At 37.1% G+C, this 21,859-nt stretch overlaps 1 long non-coding RNA gene across 1 annotated transcript in view; it reads right to left on the bottom strand.

The window, feature by feature from the left end:
• The window catches only part of LOC138334385 (uncharacterized), a 98,164-nt gene extending 92,531 nt beyond the window's left edge, over positions 1 to 5,633 (bottom strand). Inside the window, exons 1-2 of the long non-coding RNA XR_011210128.1 lie at positions 5,403 to 5,633; positions 4,178 to 4,288 (exon numbers count right to left, since the gene is read on the bottom strand). This is a non-coding gene — a long non-coding RNA (uncharacterized lncRNA). The remainder of the gene's footprint in view (positions 1 to 4,177; positions 4,289 to 5,402) is intronic.
• Between the last annotated feature and the right edge of the window lie 16,226 nt (positions 5,634 to 21,859).

Consider the following 21,859-nt stretch of genomic DNA (forward strand, 5'->3'; position numbering starts at 1 on the left):
GTGTCCAGGCCTTTCTTCAATCACATAGATGCCGTAGGTGCTGGTAATCAAGCTTCAGCTGTGAGCAAGCTTAGACCTCTGAAATATAAGATAATGACCTTACACAGGCCATTAATAACATAAGTAATACCAATAACAATGAAAACATAATGGTCTCCCCACAGTCGCTATCCACACTATGCCATAGAACTGTACCTGCTGCCCCTATTGCATGATCTTAAAAGGCGACTTAATTTAGAATATATTTTTTTCTTTTATCATTTCTAACGTCTCCCTTGACACCACGCTTTTAACCGTTCGCCGCCGTGATCAAGCATCTAGGTTCCTGTTCCCTGGCCGAAACACACCAAAGTCTATAAAGTGGTAATTTCTACTTCTGCTGAGAGCTCAGCATAACGGGAGTTAGACAACTGGTTCGCTCGTTGTTAGTATTATGTGATTTTTGGCGTCTTCGGCGGCATACTTCAGTGATATTAGCACTATAATATAATGCTTTTTAATTAATCTAACATTACTATGTGTGGTACAAATCTAACAATAAGAAAATAATAAAAATAAGTCATTTATCATGTACATGGAATTATCACCAGAAATCCTACCTTATCAACTTGTATCAATGGAAACATTGCTTGAAATACAGGATGGAGTTCAAGAAAACATTATGAGAAGACTGGTCTTTCCTACAGCTCTTCAAAAACCAACCGTCAGCACTGAACAATTTTGTTTGTTTGTTTGTTTGTTTGATTAATTAACGTCCTATTAACAGCTATGGTCATGTAAGGACGGCCTCCCATGTATGCGGTGTGTTGCGTGTATGTTGTGCGAAGTGCGTGTTTTGGGAGACTGCGGTAAATTCATGTTGTCTTCTTGTATAGTGGAACTATTGCCCTTTTTATAGTGCTATATCACTGGAGCATGCCGCCGAAGACACCAAGCAACACACCCCACCCGGTCACATTATACTGACAACGGGCGAACCAGTCGTCCCACTCCCCGTTTGCTGAGCGCTAAGCAGGAGCAGAAACTACCACTTTTATAGACTTTGGTGTGTCCCGGCCAGGGGACAGAACCCAGAGCCTTCCTCACAGGGGCGAACGCTCAACGCAAGGGCAAAAGTGAGGCGGTGCCAAGGAAGGCATTAGGAAAGATAAAGTCAGTTAGGAAGAAAAGAAAAGATAATATCCTAAATTTAGTCGCCTTTTACGATATCATGCAATAGGGGCAGCAGGTACAATTCTAACGCCCTACCTGCAGGGCTCTTGTTTGATTAATTAACGTCATATTAACAGCTATGGTCATGTAAGGACGGCCTCCCATGTATGCGGTGTGTTGCGTGTATGTTGTGCGAGGTGAGTGTTTCGGGAGACTGCGGTATATTCATGTTGTGTCTTCTTGTATAGTGGAACTTTTGCCCTTTTTATAGTGCTATATCACTGAAGCATGCCGCCGAAGACACCAAGCAACACACCCCACCCGGTCACATTGTATTGACAACGCTAAGCAGGAGTAGAAACTACCATTTTTATAGACTTTGTTGTATGTCGGACAGGGACAGAATCCAGAGCCTTCCTCACAGTGACGAACGCTCAACTTAAGGTCAAAAGGGCCGATGCCAAGGAAGGCATTAGGAAAGATAAAGTCAGTTAGGAAGAAGAGAAAACATAAGATCCTAAATTTAGTCGCCTTTTACTATCATGCAATGAGGGCAGCAGGTACATGTGTTTGTTTGATATTAACGTCCTATCAACAGCTATGGTCATGTAAGGACGGTCTCCCATGTATGTGGTGTGTTGCGTGTATGTTGTGCGAGGTGCTTGTTTTGGGAGATTGTGGTATCTTCTTGTATAGTGGAAATATCCTCGCTGCGCTGATTCCCTGTCGGAATTTCAGGATCCGATTCTGCCGGGAAGGACTCGAGTCTATGAACCACTTTTGCTTTTCATATTTTTGTGAAATGGCTTGACACGATATGCGACGTCAGATAACCGATTGACCACAAAGTAGGGTTTCCAAATTATTTGAAATTTCGGAGATACCTCGTTTTCGACTAGAAAAAGATAAACTCTGGTGTCTTTTTCATATACTTTACTTCTGTGATTTTTTGTCGTAGTATTTCTTTTGCACAATGGACGCTTTCTACAAAAACCTTCTTGCGAAGGTTTGGACAGTTAACATTTACCCAGTATGCTCCTGCAGATATTTTTTTGCGATAACAAGCAAAGCTGTCTGCTTCATGTTCTCGTCTGGATTCTGCGAAAGCAAGAAATTATTTAAAGAAATTCTCCAAAGGTTTCCATGGAAATAACATTATTGATCAAAGAAACACTAACCACAATTTGTTGTCACTAGACAACAGCACACGACAGGTTGCTGTTAAAGTAAGCAACAACAAAGAGAATATCACTGTCGTTGCTGCCATCAACGCAAATGACAACAAAAATACCTCCTCTCATCATTGTAAAATGGAAATCCCATCGGAGTCTGCTGTCTTATTGCACGAAGAGGGTCAAAAGGACAGTCAATGGTTGGAATTTCCAGTCAAATGATTGGATTGAGGATGTTTTGGGTGAGCGATGGTTCTTGAAAGAAAATATGACAGTGTTTGCACTGAATACATAAGTGTACCAGGACGTGTGCTTACAAAGTGCGTTTGGCCAATTTTTTTCAACACGGCCCGGGAACATGCGATGTCCCCTAAAAGTATCCAGAGTGGGTTTCGGGCACCAGGGATATTTCCTTTAAATTCCGATGTGCTCTCGACCCACGCGTTTGCACCTTCTATGAAGTCCGTTGTCGGTTCAAAGGGTTACGCCTTACAGAGTACCTCTTCTGTTGACGTTTACGTTTCTGCAGTTTCCGCCGTGTAATAAGCCGCATTTACAAGCACCATATTGTCTTGGAGAATAGCCCATTTTACTGTTCCCTCTGCCTGTTTAGATCAACCAGAGAACACGACTATCAGGCAAAGATGGCAAAACGGGACCTTGTGGGAGCCCCATTTGATAGTAGGAAGTCGTCCAGCCCAGTGTACACAGAGGAAGGTGTTCACTACGTCAAACTATGTAAGGCGGAGTCTGATAATCATTGGATGAACCAGGGAAAGTGATTTAAATGTTCATTTAACAACTTAATAATCAAGTATATTATTAAATAAGAGATGGAAGTTCCATTGCATATCACATTTTCAATTTAGTTTTGGTTGTTACCATGGTTACGAAGAAATATTCCAAACCAATGATTTTTGAAAATGTTTTGATTTAGCGCTATAATCTGTCTTGCTTTCGCTGTTGCAAAAATGTTTTATATTATAATTTTGGTTACCTTTCAAAATGCATATTGATTTTTGAAGAGAACATGGTCAATTTGATGACAAATCATTTATGTTTGGGACTAAAATGTTACCATGGCAACCGAAAGCGAGCCTACACAAAAAAAGCATTTTTTTCTGCTTATACATGTAGAAACATTTATGTGGGTCTCCAGTCGAATGAAACATGGAAGGATATATTTTATTATGTTGTACAACGTTTTGTTTGTCTCATTAACTGTTAACAACATTAAATATTATATCTTTATGGATGGGTCTTATTATTTTAGATGAGTTTTTGAAAGTCAATAATATTCAGCATTATATGCATAATATTCTATATCATTTCTTACCTATTCCGTCATATGTAGTAAGCCGATAGCGTTTGTGTTTCGAAATCAAGATGTTCAGATGAATAGGTTTATATATGGATATAATAAAAAAAATGCAATGCAACACTCTAAGTAACTAAGTATAAATACATGTATATATGTACATGTATATACTAGTTAAATACCTTTTAAAATCTTGCTCATATTGAATACACCAGTGCTTAGAAAGTTACACTTAAAAATAGATCTTAGACTTATAAAGATACACTTTTGGTATAAATTCCAAGGTGTGATCATGAATGTAAAAACACCTATATATATATATAGAAAAAATATCCAAAATAAGTTTCCAAACGCCCCCAAAAAACTCTTGATTCATCATACAGGGACCTGGCACGAAATTTTTTAACCAACAGACTGAGTATACATATTTATGACACTATAGATTATATATGTATACTGTTGGTTAAAAAAATTGTGCCAGGTCCCTGGGATCCATTACTGATTAATTGAACTTAAGAAACATGTTTGCTCTTACCTTTGCAGTAATACAATCTAGCAGATTTCTCAATGTTTCACTAATTTTCCAGTAAAACTTCTGGTTGGCAGTATAATTCAATAACTGATCATTACAGGTAAGAAAATAATCCTGAAAAAAAGATGAAATATTCATGTCAGATTTGAAATTTTTTACATTACTCTCATTTCAAAAGGCTTGGACATATTAGAGACTGAAAAACATAATACAGTATGAATAATCTTATTCAGCTATTGCAGATACATTGTTGTTTTTCATCTGGTCAGGTATTCCATCCATATTTATAAAGTCCAGTTACAGAATCTCTTAAAATGTTTAAAATTACAAATTAAATCACCATTCCAGTTTCCATCTGGATAGCAAGATTATTCTGGTTCCAATGACTCTAGATCTATTGCCAGACTAAGTGAAGTGACATATCTACTATATAATGTCTATTATGTGGTGTTAGAATTGGAAGAAACTCTGGTTACTCTGAGCATCAGGTGCATATTACATGTATTTTTATTTTATCTTTTTCTTCACAATTATCTAATGTAATATCATATGTTTTTCTTGTAAATAAATCCTCTGGGTATCAATTTCTTGTATCCTATAGTAAATAATGAAGAGACAGAGCATTGGAGTTACCGTCCATGTACAAAGTACTTCTGCATCTTACCAGTTATACATAAAATATCACTGAAACCATATACAATTGTGTATATGCACTGTATATCTACTACTTAATTATTTATATTTGTTGTATAATCCATTTTAGAACAAAATCTGACATGACAATAAATTTTCATGTATTGCTTGCATTTGGAAAAAGACATACAAAATATGCATGTTAACACCATTTTAGCACCTTGAATGTGCAGTAACACTATACATTGTACATCTACATGTAGGGATGGAAATAGATTGTGACCACAACATATGTACATTGTATATTGGTCAAATAATGTTCTAAATCTGTAGAATTTATTTGTAAAATAACAGAGCATTTTCATTCATGTAATAATTACTCACACAAACCCATACAAACAACTGTTATGCTATTCTAATAGGCCCACAGACAAAAAGTGTGTGTTGGGGGGGTTACCTATATTTATAATAAAAAAAACATGCTATGTATATACATTGAAGGATATCACAGTTCATTCTTATAAATTTTGCTCTAGGATTACAAACATATAATGTATTTTGTGTATTTTGCATAGAGAAATTCAAATATACTTACTCAACGTAAATGTGCCTTGGAATCGTTGGTGCAGTTACAGTGTAATTCAGCTGTCAATGTATGTTCCTAACAACTGTTATGTAGGCTTATATCATCAATAACGTCGATATCGCTTCAAAGTTTGTTTGTTGAATATCATAATCAGAAGGTTGGTCATGTTGTTTTGGTAACTATTTAGGTAAAATGTCCAATCACATGTACATCTGCACATGGCCCGTGTTGTAAATCGAAAGTGACTGCCCCGGTCAGGAAATACCCTACTACTATAAATAGATATCGCTGTCGTCAGCATCATATAATTCTTGCTCTTCGTCAAATATCAAACAATGTTTTAAAATTCATTATTCTAATGATAAATTGAATATGTTTCTTGTGTGAATTTTATCTTATATTGATATCGTTTGAGAAAATCAACTCAGAATCGATGCCCATCTTTATCGCACAGGTGCTTGTTTTGTACCGATGACGTCAACATATTAGAAATTATACCATTTCGCGATTTCCGTCGAAACTACTAGCTGATTTGTAGAGGCAACAGAAAACGTATTTCGGCATGTAATGAATTACAAATTTTTGTATTTTGACCAGTGGTTTCTCGGCTTTCTTGGTATGTATGGTAAATAGATATTTTGTTTATTTTGTATTAGGATTTCGTCGAAGTTTACCTTGTAGTACACATGGTACTAATTACATGTACTAATGCTACAAGAAAAAATAATGATAGAACGGATTTCTTTCAATATAATTAGTCACACTTAAAATTGACATTATTAACTACAAAATACATGAAACACAAGTATTATTTCTTGCTACTTGTTGCATAATTCGAGATGCAATGTCGGATCTCCCCTCCGGCGTGGCCCTGCAGGTAGGGCGTTAGAATTGTACCTGCTGCCCCTATTAAATGATCGTAAAAGGCGACTAAATTTAGGATCTAATCTTTTCTATTCTTCCTAACTGACTTTATCTTTCCTAATGCCTCCCTTGGCACCGCCTCACTTTAGGCCTTGAGTTGAGCGTTCGCCCCTGTGAGGAAGGCTCTGGGTTCTGTCCCCTGGCCGAGACACACCAAAGTCTATAAAAGTAGTAGTTTCTTCTCCTGCTTAGCGTTCAGCATACAGGGAGTGGGACGACTGGTTCGCTCGTTGTCAGTATAATGTGACCGGGTGGGGTGTGTTGCTTGGTGTCTTCGGCGTCATGCTTCAGTGATATAGCACTATAAAAAGGGCACAACATACACGCAACACACCGCATACATGGGAGGCCGTCCTTACATGACCATAGCTGTTAATAGGACGTTAATAAATCAAACAAACAAACAAACAAACCCCTCCGGCGGTTACGCCGTCTGACACACGACGTCAACAATTTCAAAGTGCTCGGAATTAAGTTGGCATGAATTTTTAACTCATTGAAAGAGAAAAAAGACGATGCCAAATGATTTTTTTCTCAGAACAAAAGTTGTCGGCTATTATCTGTAGTTTTACAGGATGTAAACAGTATCCCGATAGCTCAACAAATAAGGGAGATATTGCGATTTTTCTAACACCGACACGAAAATGCGTAGAAATGCGTAGTTGGGAGTTAAGGGGTTAAAGAGCTCCCTCCAGCATTGCAAAGAAAAGGTGACATCTGATTTAGATTGTTTCAATGTGAATAATTTGGAATATGTTAGGCAAGTAGAGACAGTCACGAACACAACGGATGCGGAATCATAGACAGATCAGCAGGATAACATGTTTAACACTATCGCATCCATCATGGAGCAAGAACAGCGGGTGGACGCTAACAATACCCAGATGCTAATGGAAATATCAAAAGAATTATATGCAATCAAAAGGAACCAACAGCGAATAGAAAAGAAATTGGACAGCCTGATGAGTAAGAAACATAAGAAGGGGAAGGAGAATAAGAACTAGAGAAAGGAATGACGTGTGCAGAGACAATATATCGCAATAATCATTTCACAAACAGTGGAAATAGCAGACTTTAAATGTTATTAAATTTAAATTAGTATAAAGTTTATTTTAAAAAATATAATGGGAAGTTTATTACATAAGCAAGTGTGTGGGGGCAGAATTTTGAACAGGAACTATAGTGTACTATATTGTATCTTCCATTTTTAAACCAGTTGGAGTATTTTATTATATGGAATATTTTCAATATCCAAGTATCAAAAGTATATTAATTGCGTGTGTACCGTGTATAACGATTTTCATTTTACTATGAGTAACCATATTGAATTTTTATTCAAGTACATACCTTTACCTGTACGTAGGTGTGAGAGAGTTGTAATGATATAACTATTTATCAAACGTATAATTTTAAAGTAAAATTTACCTATATATCTTAAAATGTTCATGGATTTGTCAGTAGAAGGAAAGTAAATTGTCTGATATTATCTTATACCATGCTAACTGTATTTCAGTATTATTGGTAGTGTGATCTAGGTACTATATGTAGATTTACATATTATTCACATCTATTTATATTAAATAGGTTTCTTACGAGTTTGAATTATCTTTTTTAATTATTGGACAGTAAGTTTGTTTCAATTATCTGATTGTAATAGGTTTCTATAATAGAATTCTAGCATATTGTAACATTTAATTTTACATATTCATTAACGTCTTCATGGGGACATGAACAATTTGTTCGAGGGAGAAGTGTGACGGTTGGACCCTGTGAGAATGGATGAATGAGGTGAGGAAGTTTACAATAGTTAGACATTGTCAAATAATTATACAGATAAGATCGTATCGATCATTTATGCATGTAACGTGATAGAATTGCATCTTTATTTGACCTGTATTGAGTTATAATTCATAGTAGTATGCATAATAGGCATTTGAGTGACATCATGGTATAAGTAGCATGGCGAGTCGTCTGTGTATGTAAGCGTGGGAACGGAAGTGACGTATGTAGTACGCAAGTGTTATTGTAAATATAAAAATTACTATCTTTGTACGAGTGCGGGTTTTTTAGTGGTAATTAATTTCTTATATTTAGATAGGTTTGTATCTCTTAGTTTTATAAATGTTGTAAATGTGTGTGCACAACATTTTCCAACAAAATCCAACAGCGGAATATCCGTACGCGGTGACTAGAGTAGGAATCACAGTCTCGGTGACAGTGATTATGGTGTATGAGTATAGTAAAATCTCATACTATTCTAAAGTTTGTTCAGTGAATATTGTCAACCCTTATGGTCCAGGGGCGGATAACTCACCGGGGTTTTGGTATACTGGACATTTACAAAGACAAAAAGACTATGTTTTTGCAGAATATTTATTGCTGATACTGTGTTGAAGAAGATTCCTGATGAATGTTACAGTGACTTGTGCATGACAAATGGCAGACAGATTCCTTGACCAATAGTGAGTGAAGTCCATTATGGACTTAATATCAATCAGAGTGTTTACCCAACCTATGTACGGTCAGAGACGCTACCTGGATTATAGTGGTTTTGGTCATACCACTTGGCCGTTACAATACCGACAATGTGTCAGAACTACGACACATGAAGAGGAAGAAACCGGAGGCAACCTATGTGGTTGAAAGATTTCCCGATATCAGCCATGTCCTTAGTATACTATAATAATACATATATAAATGTTCAGAGATAGCCTATTGTACCTTAATGATGGTTATTTTTGTGTGGCAAGAAGACACATTGTGCTCCAGAGCCCGGCCGACACCCTCAACAATTGACTGTGAGGATTGTGGTACACAAAGTGGAGAGGGACAGAAGCCCATGGACAAAAGACCAAGATGATCTTAAAAAGAAAAAAAAATGGTAATGTGGAGACTCCGTATGGATTTGATATGTTTAATGCTGAAACCCTCCCTCACTTCTCCCGAGAGAGTAGAGAGTTATGAACAAGTTTTTCCTTGTCCTGTGTGTGTCTCCCCACCTGTGCGGGAGACCACATCCCGCTCCAGCCATTCCTTCCCTGTGTTGTCTCCCCACCTGTGCGAGAGACCATAGCGGCAGAGATGTCCACAGATCCCATACCAGCCATTCCTGCCCTGTGTGTCTCCCCAACTGTGCGGGAGACAACAGTTGCAGAGGAGATGTCCACAGATCCCACACCAGCCATTTCTGCCCTGTGTCATCCCACCTATGCGGGAGACCCCAGCGGCAGAGATGAGGATAGCAGAAGCCAATTAATGCAAAGGAGTTGCAGGGACCTCAGCGGTGGACCTCTGGAGAGGAGCATTAGCTATCTTCAGAGGGGGGTCATACCTTTGTTCCCTCCAGCGCTGAAGAGGTGGAACTAGTCGAGGAGTCTGTCGACTTGGGACCCCTTCGGTGGCCTACATCTGGGTGGATGTCATTCGACAGGGGGACCAAGCTCCTGTGGTCGGAGACAGCCTCCTTCCAGCTGGGTCAAGATGACTCAAAAAGAAATAGGTGAATTCCATTAACAGAATTCCAGTACCTGGCTCTGCAAAGGACTGAGTTTCCCCGTTTCTCTGGGAGTAATTCCAGCCTGGCATCTGGGTGGATGTCATTCGACAGGGGGACCAAGCTCCTGTGGTCAGAGACAGCCTCCTTCAAGCTGGGTCAAGAGGACTCAAAAAGAATTCCATTAACAGAATTCCAGTACCTGGCTCTGCAAAGGACTGAGTTTCCCCGTTTCTCTGGGAGTAATTCCAGCCTGGCAAGGTACCACCTGTACCAGCAACTCAGACGTGTCAAAGATGGAAGCTGACCCTGAAGACATCGTCAAACCTTTGGAACTCCTTCTAAGGCAGAAAGATACCTTCATTGAGAAAATAGAACATGTGAAATTACTTCTTTAGAGAATTTTGAAATAATATATTTGTTTGTTTGATAGATTAATTAACGTCCTATTAACAGCTTTTCCCTGTAAGGACGGCCTCCTACATGTATGTATGCAGAGTGTTGCGTGTGTGAAGCGCGAGGTGGTTTTTTTTGTGAAACTGTGGTATGTTCGTGTTGTGTCTTCTTGTATAGTGCTATATCACTTTCCCTATAAATAGTGCTATATCACTGAAGCGTGCCGCCGAAGACACCAAGCAACACACCCCACCTGGTCACATGATACTGAAAACGGGTGAACCAGTCGTCCCATTCCCTGTATGCTGAGCGCCAGCCATGAGCAGAAACTATTACTTTTATATACTTTCGTGTGTCTCGGCCAGGGGACAACACCAAGAGCTTTCCTCACAGGGGCGAACGCCACATACCAAATGTGAGACGACGGTGCCAAGGGAGGCATTAGGAAAGATAGTCAGTTTCGAAAAGAAAAGATAATATCCTAAATTTAGTCGCCTTTTACGATCATGCAATAGGGGCAGCAGGTACAATTCTAACGCCCTACTTGTTTGATTAGTTTAACGTCCTATTAACAGCCAGAGTCATGTAAGGACGGCAGTGTGTAGCGCTCGTGAAGTGCGAGAACGGTGTTTTGGTGGACTGTGGAATGTTCCTGTTGTTGTTTTGATTAATTAACGTCCTATTAACAGCTATGGTCATGTAAGGACGGCCTCCCATGTATGCGGTGTGTAGCGTTTGTTTGTTGGTTTGTTTATTTGATTAATTAACGTCCTATTAACAGCTTTGGTCATGTTATGACGGCCTCCCATGTATGCGGTGAGTTGCTTTTTTTTTGCTTGTATGTTGTGCGAGGTGCGTGTTTTGGGAGACTGCTGTAAATTCATGTTGTGTCTTCTCGTAAAGTGGAACTATTCCCTTTTTATAGTGCTATATCACTTATGCCTACCGCCGAAGACACCAAGCAACACCCCAGCGTGTGTGAAGGGCGATTTTTTTGTTTGTTTGATTAATTAACGTCCTATTAACAGCTATGGTCATGTAAGGACGGCCTCCCATGAATGCGGTTTGTTGCGTGTATGTTGTGCGAGGTGCGTGTTTTGGGAGACTGCAGTATATTCGTGTTGTGTCTTCTTGTATAGTAAAACTGTTGCCCTTTTTATAGTGCTATATCACTGAAGCATGCCGCCGAAGACACCAGGCAACACACCCCACCCGGTCACATTATACTGACACCGGGCAAACCAGTCGTCCCACTCCCGTTATGCTGAGCGCTAAGCAGGAGCAGAAACTACCACTTTTATAGACTTTGGTGTGTCTCGGCCAGGGGACAGAACCCAGAGCCTTCCTCACAGGGGCGAGCGCTCAACCAAAGGCCAAAAGTGAGGTGGTGTCAAGGGAGACTCTAAGAAGAACAAAGTAATTTAGGGTGAAGGGCGAGGTGCGTGTTTTTGGAGACAGCAGTATGTTCGTGTTGTGTATTCTTGTATAGTGGAACTGTTGCCCTTTAAAAGTGCTATATTGCCCTGCAGGTAGGGCTTTAGAATTGTACCTGCTGCCCCTATTGCATGATTGTAAAAGGCGACTAAATTCAGGATTTTATCTTGTCTTTTCTTCTTAACTTACTTAAAGAGGTAGTGTAATGGAAATGTTCCTTCCTTTATTCAGAAAGAAAATTTTAATCCAACAAAAACAAAAAAATAATTATGAAAATCGATCCAGAAATCTTCGAGATATTTAAGATCGAAATTTGCCCATTTGCACCTGTTTGAAAAACAATCAACGCAACTTCCGGTTTGGCTTCGAAGCATTGTGACGTCATATGAGCAACATTCAAGGCAGTGAGAGCGACCACCTGGCGGTACCGCGAACGAAGGAATAGCTTTTTATTAGGGGGAATCGCTATATTGCACACTTTTAAGAATGTTCGTTTTAGTATATTATTGATACTTTTCTTATGTATGATATTTAATGCATTTTGACTAATTTTCAGTCGAATTTCACGTTCGTTTTTCAACGAATTTTCCATAAATTCTGTGTTAGTGCTTAACAAAAAATTGACGTCAATATCATGTTCCGCTGGCGATAAAAATGCATGTAACATTAAAATATAAATTAAATAGACCACGGAAAATCATACCATTATTATGGAATCTGCAAATTTTTATCTACGCTCATACGGAATTTAATTAAATTTGGTTAAATAACGAAACTGTGACAATCAACTAAAAATATGTCAAAAGGCATGAAATATATTAAAAAAATTATACAATACCAGGAAATCTGATTTTACAATTAATTGCAATTTGCAAACGTAAAGAATTGATTTCGACAATGTCATAGGCCAAATACACGTAACTTTTCAGTTTTTTTAACCACAAACATATATGTACAAGAAAGTTTACCACGTTCTCTCTGCATAAAATGTTAACTGAAGCTAGGTACATTTGTAAGTTGTTACTCAATAGACATGGCAGCAGGTACAATTCTAACGCCCTACTTGTTTGATTAGTTTAACGTCCTATTAACAGCCAGAGTCATGTAAGGACGGCAGTGTGTAGCGCTCGTGAAGTGCGAGAACGGTGTTTTGGTGGACTGTGGAATGTTCCTGTTGTTGGTTTGATTAATTAACGTCCTATTAACAGCTATGGTCATGTAAGGACGGCCTCCCATGTATGCGGTGTGTAGCGTTTGTTTGTTGGTTTGTTTATTTGATTAATTAACGTCCTATTAACAGCTTTGGTCATGTTATGACGGCCTCCCATGTATGCGGTGAGTTGCTTTTTTTTTGCTTGTATGTTGTGCGAGGTGCGTGTTTTGGGAGACTGCTGTAAATTCATGTTGTGTCTTCTCGTAAAGTGGAACTATTCCCTTTTTTACTAGTGCTATATCACTTATGCCTACCGCCGAAGACACCAAGCAACACCCCAGCGTGTGTGAAGGGCGATTTTTTTGTTTGTTTGATTAATTAACGTCCTATTAACAGCTATGGTCATGTAAGGACGGCCTCCCATGAATGCGGTTTGTTGCGTGTATGTTGTGCGAGGTGCGTGTTTTGGGAGACTGCAGTATATTCGTGTTGTGTCTTCTTGTATAGTAAAACTGTTGCCCTTTTTATAGTGCTATATCACTGAAGCATGCCGCCGAAGACACCAGGCAACACACCCCACCCGGTCACATTATACTGACACCGGGCAAACCAGTCGTCCCACTCCCGTTATGCTGAGCGCTAAGCAGGAGAGCAGAAACTACCACTTTTATAGACTTTGGTGTGTCTCGGCCAGGGGACAGAACCCAGAGCCTTCCTCACAGGGGCGAGCGCTCAACCAAAGGCCAAAAGTGAGGTGGTGTCAAGGGAGACTCTAAGAAGAACAAAGTAATTTAGGGTGAAGGGCGAGGTGCGTGTTTTTGGAGACAGCAGTATGTTCGTGTTGTGTATTCTTGTATAGTGGAACTGTTGCCCTTTAAAAGTGCTATATTGCCCTGCAGGTAGGGCTTTAGAATTGTACCTGCTGCCCCTATTGCATGATTGTAAAAGGCGACTAAATTCAGGATTTTATCTTGTCTTTTCTTCTTAACTTACTTAAAGAGGTAGTGTAATGGAAATGTTCCTTCCTTTATTCAGAAAGAAAATTTTAATCCAACAAAAACAAAAAAATAATTATGAAAATCGATCCAGAAATCTTCGAGATATTTAAGATCGAAATTTGCCCATTTGCACCTGTTTGAAAAACAATCAACGCAACTTCCGGTTTGGCTTCGAAGCATTGTGACGTCATATGAGCAACATTCAAGGCAGTGAGAGCGACCACCTGGCGGTACCGCGAACGAAGGAATAGCTTTTTATTAGGGGGAATCGCTATATTGCACACTTTTAAGAATGTTCGTTTTAGTATATTATTGATACTTTTCTTATGTATGATATTTAATGCATTTTGACTAATTTTCAGTCGAATTTCACGTTCGTTTTTCAACGAATTTTCCATAAATTCTGTGTTAGTGCTTAACAAAAAATTGACGTCAATATCATGTTCCGCTGGCGATAAAAATGCATGTAACATTAAAATATAAATTAAATAGACCACGGAAAATCATACCATTATTATGGAATCTGCAAATTTTTATCTACGCTCATACGGAATTTAATTAAATTTGGTTAAATAACGAAACTGTGACAATCAACTAAAAATATGTCAAAAGGCATGAAATATATTAAAAAAATTATACAATACCAGGAAATCTGATTTTACAATTAATTGCAATTTGCAAACGTAAAGAATTGATTTCGACAATGTCATAGGCCAAATACACGTAACTTTTCAGTTTTTTTAACCACAAACATATATGTACAAGAAAGTTTACCACGTTCTCTCTGCATAAAATGTTAACTGAAGCTAGGTACATTTGTAAGTTGTTACTGAGAAGACATGAACGTGCCTCAGACATTGACATATCTGATCTTTAATTTCCAATATCGCAAGATTTTACAGCAATCAAATTAAAGTTAGCTGTTCACTATTTACTCCGTTCATAGGGAGTTTACGGCGTATACATCAAATTTAGTAGATTTTACAGTGATAGGTATTTTATTCTGGTTATGCAAAATACAAGTCCCGGAACGTAAATTAAAGTTTTTTGCAACATATACTTGAAGATTTCTGTATAGCGACACATTTCATATCATATGCTTCGGTTTGGTTGCAGAAATAAATGATTCAGTAACCAATGGAACACACCTCGTCAATCAGTTGGTAATTATAATTGACCGACACGTGAACATCGAGGCTTGTAGCCAATGCTATGGCGGGGGCGGGGCCTCTAGATCTACGGCGACCTCCCGCAAAACAAAACAAAAAAAAAACCCAACATATACATGTACTTCGGTACAAGATTTATTACATAAAAATGCATGTGTTCGTGTCAAATGACAGGTTGTTATAGACTTATAGCGATACGATGATCAATATATTGCAAATATTCCAGTTGTGGATATCAGAAAAATAAATTACAGCCAATTTATTCAAGATGCTCCACCGCCGACAGAGTATAAACGATACTCACCATTTGAACTATAATTGGTGTTTAATCGCGTATGTATATACATGTATTTAATTAACACAAATGATAAATTAATTTGATTTGGTGCATACGTATTCAGTACTTCATTGCATATAGGACATAGTGCCACAGATTTTTTCGGGATGCAATTATTTTTTTTATATCTTTATCTTGAAGTAAAATTAGAAGCTCAAACTTTTCAATGGTGGTAATGATGTAAAGCAAGTAACTTTTGTAATACTAAGTGTAAAGTCGTCTTCTCTTGTTTTTGATAGAGAAAAAAATACCACTTGTCAGAGGTCATCTTCAAAAATGCTGAAATCAAGAAATTGAAGCATATTTCATTCTCTTACCGATTAACTAGTACTTAAGATCGGGATTAAGTCGATATTTTGTAAGTTACTACAAGCTTCAAAAGTCTGTCGACAGCATAATTTACATTCCATGTATCTTTTACCATTAATCACTGACAGATACTTTTAAGGATTTAATTTGCCGTAAACTAATTATTGTATGACATGAAAGATAACTGCAGAGCTTATAATTAACCGACTTGAAAGAAAAATGATAACATGCATTAAGGTTGTTAATGAATATTTATATGTATAAATATATCGTAAATTGACACATTCGGAAGTCTGAACTACAATGTACATTATTATTGTACCATGGAACACGTGTGTTTATGACATAAGATTTAGATCTTCGTCGTTGGTTAGAGTTTTAAAAGAAAATAGAACTATTCTTGTACATGTATAAACAAGTGTCGAAAATTATAATCAATCTTAATTTTTACAATTTATGTTCGTATTCTGTAAATTATAAAAGGGGTAGAATCTACTGCAGTATTTCATATAACAAGGATTTATAGTTGAGGCATTAAAGATTAGGCTAATGATGTATCTTTATATCATTATACCGACAAAGATACCGACAAGTGCCGACATATCGGGAAAATGTCGAGGTGAAAAAAAAACCCAAGTACCGAGGTCTCCAAGTGCGAGATGTCCTGATACCGCTGCAGCCTGCTGCAACAATGCACCGTCATACTTTGTGCCGAAAACTTGCCATTTTTATCACATTTACAGGAAAAAAACTTCAGCTTAGGAATACAAAAAACTGTATACGTACGTAAAAAGATAAATTCAAATATAAAGAGGCGATGAGTTATAATGCAATGTTTTCAAATTGATACGCATCGAGCACGAAGCCATCGTGTTGTCACAACACAGACGTAATCTGTTGCTCACAGTACGTCACTTCCGGTAAAAAGGGGAATTCCCTAAAGTTGAAAATTCTAAAGGTATGTTTTTGAACGGAGATTACTTTTACGCCTTTTATATGTGAAATGACGCACCGGAAAATTTTTTGCTTCGTGTTATAGTATTTTTTATGGTTAATGAATGATTTTATTTAAGGTTTGCTTCCACATTACACTACCTCTTTAACGTAGACCGTCCATTCTTTGACATCACAAATATTCCGGAGTCCGGCGATACGGCTCCATACTTAAAACGCAATGTTTACACAGCGGTTTGACATTTCTGTTACTAACTGGCTAACTCTCGTAACGATGAAGACAGACAGGGACAAACGTGGCAAGTTCTACAGAAGAAATAACAAAAAAAGTGATGATGAGTTAAAGGTTATGAGACAGAAAAGGTGGAATTGTGAGCGTGATAGGCCTCCAGACACCATAAAACAGTCATTCCGAAAATGTATGCATATACTGAATGTGATTAAACGTTAAAAATCATTGCGTTATTTTAACTTTTCCGTAAACTTCAATATAAGTAGCAGATTTAGGGAAAGTTCTATCCACAAACACCGATTATCATTTTACTTACTGTGAGAGGTTTAAAAATAGCGATAATCATCGTAGGAACGGAAGTTAAAAACTATATTTAAGTTATATCGAGCAATAAAAGAAAACCAGTAATAAACCGTAGTGATGTTGTTTTATTATCAGACAATGCAAAGAGTAGTACTGAATTTAAAAACAATAATTGATATATTTATATCTCTATCGATAATAGCAACTGATCCATTATTCAAAATCAGTAATTATAAAATTGAAACTATTTCATGAATGCTATTTCCAATTTCATTAGCACAAACACATAAACTTTGCATAAATCAAGAACATCAAGATTATGTTCTATCAGCCTGAAAAGCACAGATAATTAGACAGGGAAACTGGTTTCTTGGTCATCCCAGCTCATTTTTCAACCAAATGGTGTGTTTAGTTGGTAACGGAAGTTAAACTTTTATATGATTACATGAAAACATAAGCAGTATAGTTTTAAAAGGGATATTCTTGTAGAAGAAACTTGTTGCAATGAAATAATTAAGAAAACACAACTTAAACTTCTTTTTTCTTTTTTTATATAACTCAACAAACGGTAACGGAAGTTAGTGTCTATTCACTATATGTCTGTAAGAAGACCTACTTCTTGTTTACATTAAATATTACGGTACACGGAATGTTATGATAACGAAAGAGTTCGTACATCGTAATATATCGTAATATTTGTTTTAGAGATGGAATCAACAACATTTATTGTTTTCTGTTTCTGAAGCGATCCTCAATGGCAGGTAGGACAGTTTCGTCAACCATTTTATAGAGCCGTTTACTTTTGCCTGAGGAAACAAGGGCAGGGATCTCGATGAGAACATCTTTCAAATCCACCCAAATTTCATTTGGAGGGGTAGGTCACTTAAAACTGTCTCCAACTTTTCCACTTGAGGACATGAACGAGATGCAGGCTTCAGATTCATCAACTTCTTTCACAATTCCAACATACCAATTGTCATCATGCAACGACATAAACACCAATCTCTGGAACAACTAAATTCTCGTGCTGCTGGTTTAGTGCCGGTTCCTCTGCTCGTTCTTCTGGAATGTCGACTTCTTTAACTTCATCTCTAGTTTCCACTGCTCTTATAGAATGCTTTTCCCAGCCTTCACAAGGTGAAATAAGGAAGCAACTTTAATTAAAACGGCCATCTTGGATTTCAAAGTGGCAGAATGAAAATCAAAATATTTATGTATCAAACACTACACACATATAAGTAATCTCACTATATTTGCTTAAAGTCAGCCAATCCATTTAAATGCATTACATATAAAGATATAGCTCGCAAAGTTAGCGGCCATCTTGAAATACAAAATGGCGGTCCTTCTACATGAAGTTTAACACTACCAGAATGTTCCTAAGTATCAAAAATATGGCTGAAGACGTTTAAAGTTTGCGTTTAGCTGGTATAGAACGTGAGTTATGGATCGTAGAAGGTGATTTTTGGCGGCCATTTTGAAAACCAATATGGCGGCCGCTAGAGACGATGATTTTTTGGGGTCCATTTTTTCCTGAAACCTTATGTCCTGAATAAGCCATATGCAAAGTTTCATGCTTTCTTCAAACTTAGAACAATGTTCATGCTTAGCCGCACCACTAATAATGTAAGACCACGATCGAGAGCATCGTGGGTAGGGATAGGCCAAGGACGTCTCCTTACAGGCGGTGTATGGGATTTGGAAATTATTTAGTCTAGATGAAATAAATGATTATCCTTATTACTGGTTTATGTAAATAATGAATGAACTTTTATTTTGCTATAATTAATATGAGGTGAGATGAGGAGGTTTTGCCGGGTTTTCTCGGTTTTCCCTGTCGACACCAAAATAAAACTTGTATTGTAAGATAGTGACGGTGTATACTGTTTATCCTGCAACTTTTTCATTATACATACAGACGATGGTATTTAAAACGAAAGCAAATTGCCTGTTATTTACGCGATTTCGCTCAAAACGAAACGCTACATTGATAATCAAGAAATGATGCATTCACTAAACCGAATGAGTGTGTATTTCTTTTTACTAACTTGGGAAAAATGTAAGCGATATCATTCCGGTGATTGTGACGTCACTGTTTGGCGGGACTGACTGCCGTTTCGTTCACTCCTTCTAAAAGTGACGTCACTGGAATGTTCGGGATCAAGTCATCAAATTTAGAAATTGAATCAAACGAAAGAAATTAAACATTTATTTACTGACATCGTAATATTTTCCTATTGCACCTATTACAGGAAATTCGTATTATCCGATATCGAGTTATGTGCCCGACTTATGTCGATATAAGAGCTCAAAATGCATTGTTTCTTGATATTGTTCCGCTTCTTTTGTTGACTTTAAATTCGTAAAATGAACTTTAACCGCGAAGCGCGTCAGAACGCTTGTTTTCAACCGGAATAAACACTGTAGTGATAAAGACCTTCCAAGTATGGCAACAGTGAATATTTGCATGAGGGAAATAGGGACACAAAAAGTCGATTTTTACCAAAAGTAAGTTACACTACATTAATTTTGCTGGAACACTTAAAAAATCGATCTGATTTCAGAACAATTGGAATAATGAAGATATTTCTTACAGTATTTTATTATTTTTATTATATATGATGTAAGTTAATTATTCTTGTTATTATTTTTATTCTCACGGGTTTCCGCATCTTCTGGGCCAATTATCACGAAACTTCACATACATACAAATGTGCTCATTAAGGTGTGGGAATGTGCATAATTTTTTTCCCCAATCGGAAGTCCAAGATGGCCGCCAAAGCTTATTTCCGGTTTTGAGATTTTGGAGTTGGATTTCGATGAAAATAAGTATATAGTGGTTATTTGGGATACCAAAAAAGAATAACATGACAGCATTTTCAAAAAGCTCAGTTGCCATGGTAACGAAATAAAGGACAAGAAGATAAGATCCTAAATTTAGTCGCCTTTTACGATCATGCAATAGGGGCAGCAGGTACAATTCTAAAGCCCTGCCTGCAGGGCAGAAGCCATAAAGAAAGCGAACGCTTACCTTATTCAGGATGCAACATATTTCATGATGACTAGCAAATTTATTTCATCTAAGGTTGTATCAATTTAGGTACATATTGCTATAAATTTAATAAAGGATCCTCAATACTTACTATGTCATTACAAATTTTAAGTTGTATCTATATGTCTTGATTTTGCAAGGTTGATGCTTGTCATTTGATCATGTTTTCATTGCCATAAAATCTTATTTGTTCATATATCACATAACCAGATCTTTGTGATCATTTCCTACTGCACAGTTCGTTTGGGGGACATTACTTGTTTAATAGGATTTGAGTAATGTATGCTTTATATTTATACATGTATAACTGTGCATTGAAAAAAAGTATTATTTTTAAAATCTAAATCAATTTTTTTTCAAACTGAATTCCATCCAGGTATGATAAATGGAGGATTTGGGGGAGACTCATATTAGTAGCCTTTTGGCAGACTTAAATATTCCTAGCATTACACACAGAAAACTGAAGAGCCGTGAAAGGGGAGTGGGAGCTCACCTACAGCTCATGTCAGAAGAGTCGTGTAAAAAGCATTTAGAAGAAGAAGCAAACTTGTAAGTGTTTCAGTTTTGTTTGTTTGTTTGTTTGGTTTTTTTTTTTTTTTTTTTGGTGTTTTTTTTCAATTTGGGATGACTTTGACTCCTATCTGGGAAGTTGATGGGGTTCAGTGTACTAAGGTTTGGAATTGGTAATCCCAGTACTTAAATTTAAGAGTTCTTTCTGTTATATTAGCAGATTTTGCATTTTTAATATTCAAAATTGTTAAATGTTCCAAAAATACCTTGTTTAAAAAGTGATTTCCTAAGTTTCCGGTCACAATTTTTATATAATATAACTATGTCTATACTTAAGTTGGCAGATAGTTTGTGTGATTTTTTTATCTTCTCTTCCACATTCAATGCATATATGTATTAAAATTGCTTTAATTCTCTGGACAAATGGAGATTTATCCGCAAGTTTTGATGGTGCATGGTAAATGCGAGGAGCTGGTAGAGAATATAATTGCTTAACAGGTATGAATATATTGCAATATATGTATGTAAATGCGTATATACATTAGATATACATTGCTATTTTGCCTCTGCTCCCCATATTCTAAAATCATTGTACAGAAAGTACTAAATGGCTCGGTCTCGAGGATAGGAGGAATATATTTCTAAGGTCAATACTACTGTAGTTCTGTACAATAAGAAATAAATTTGGCTGGTGTTCCTTCCAGTTTGGACTTTTGAGGATTCCTTGGACACCAAGGTGTAAAATAAGAGACACATGCTAAAATCTTGGAAGCCCATTCTAATATTTCCTATGGTGTTATATGTCAAATGATTTTATAACACCTTAAGCATTTTCCTTGTTAATTTGATGTTAATGAAAATATCCATTTAAATGGCTACTGTCATCAAGTTACTGGGACCACAGTATCAGTTAACAAATATTGTTTTGCAGCAGAGAAAGACAAAAGGCAAACTTTTCTATGTCAAAATGTCTTAAATATAGAATATGTCTGTCCTCTAGAAGACTTATCAATATCACCATGTGATTTTTGAATAAATTGGTCAATTGGTCTACTTTTAACAAGTTTTGTAATTATTCTTTTGTAAAACAGCAAGTTGATTGATATACATTGTATCCGAACTTCAATTCAAACCGGATAACTTGTTAGCTCACCATAGACCATGAAATTGTTTGTACACTTTCAAACTTCAGGATTGTTTTA

Source organism: Argopecten irradians, chromosome 11 (assembly GCF_041381155.1).
Source record: "Argopecten irradians isolate NY chromosome 11, Ai_NY, whole genome shotgun sequence".
Lineage (NCBI taxonomy): Eukaryota > Metazoa > Mollusca > Bivalvia > Pectinida > Pectinidae > Argopecten > Argopecten irradians.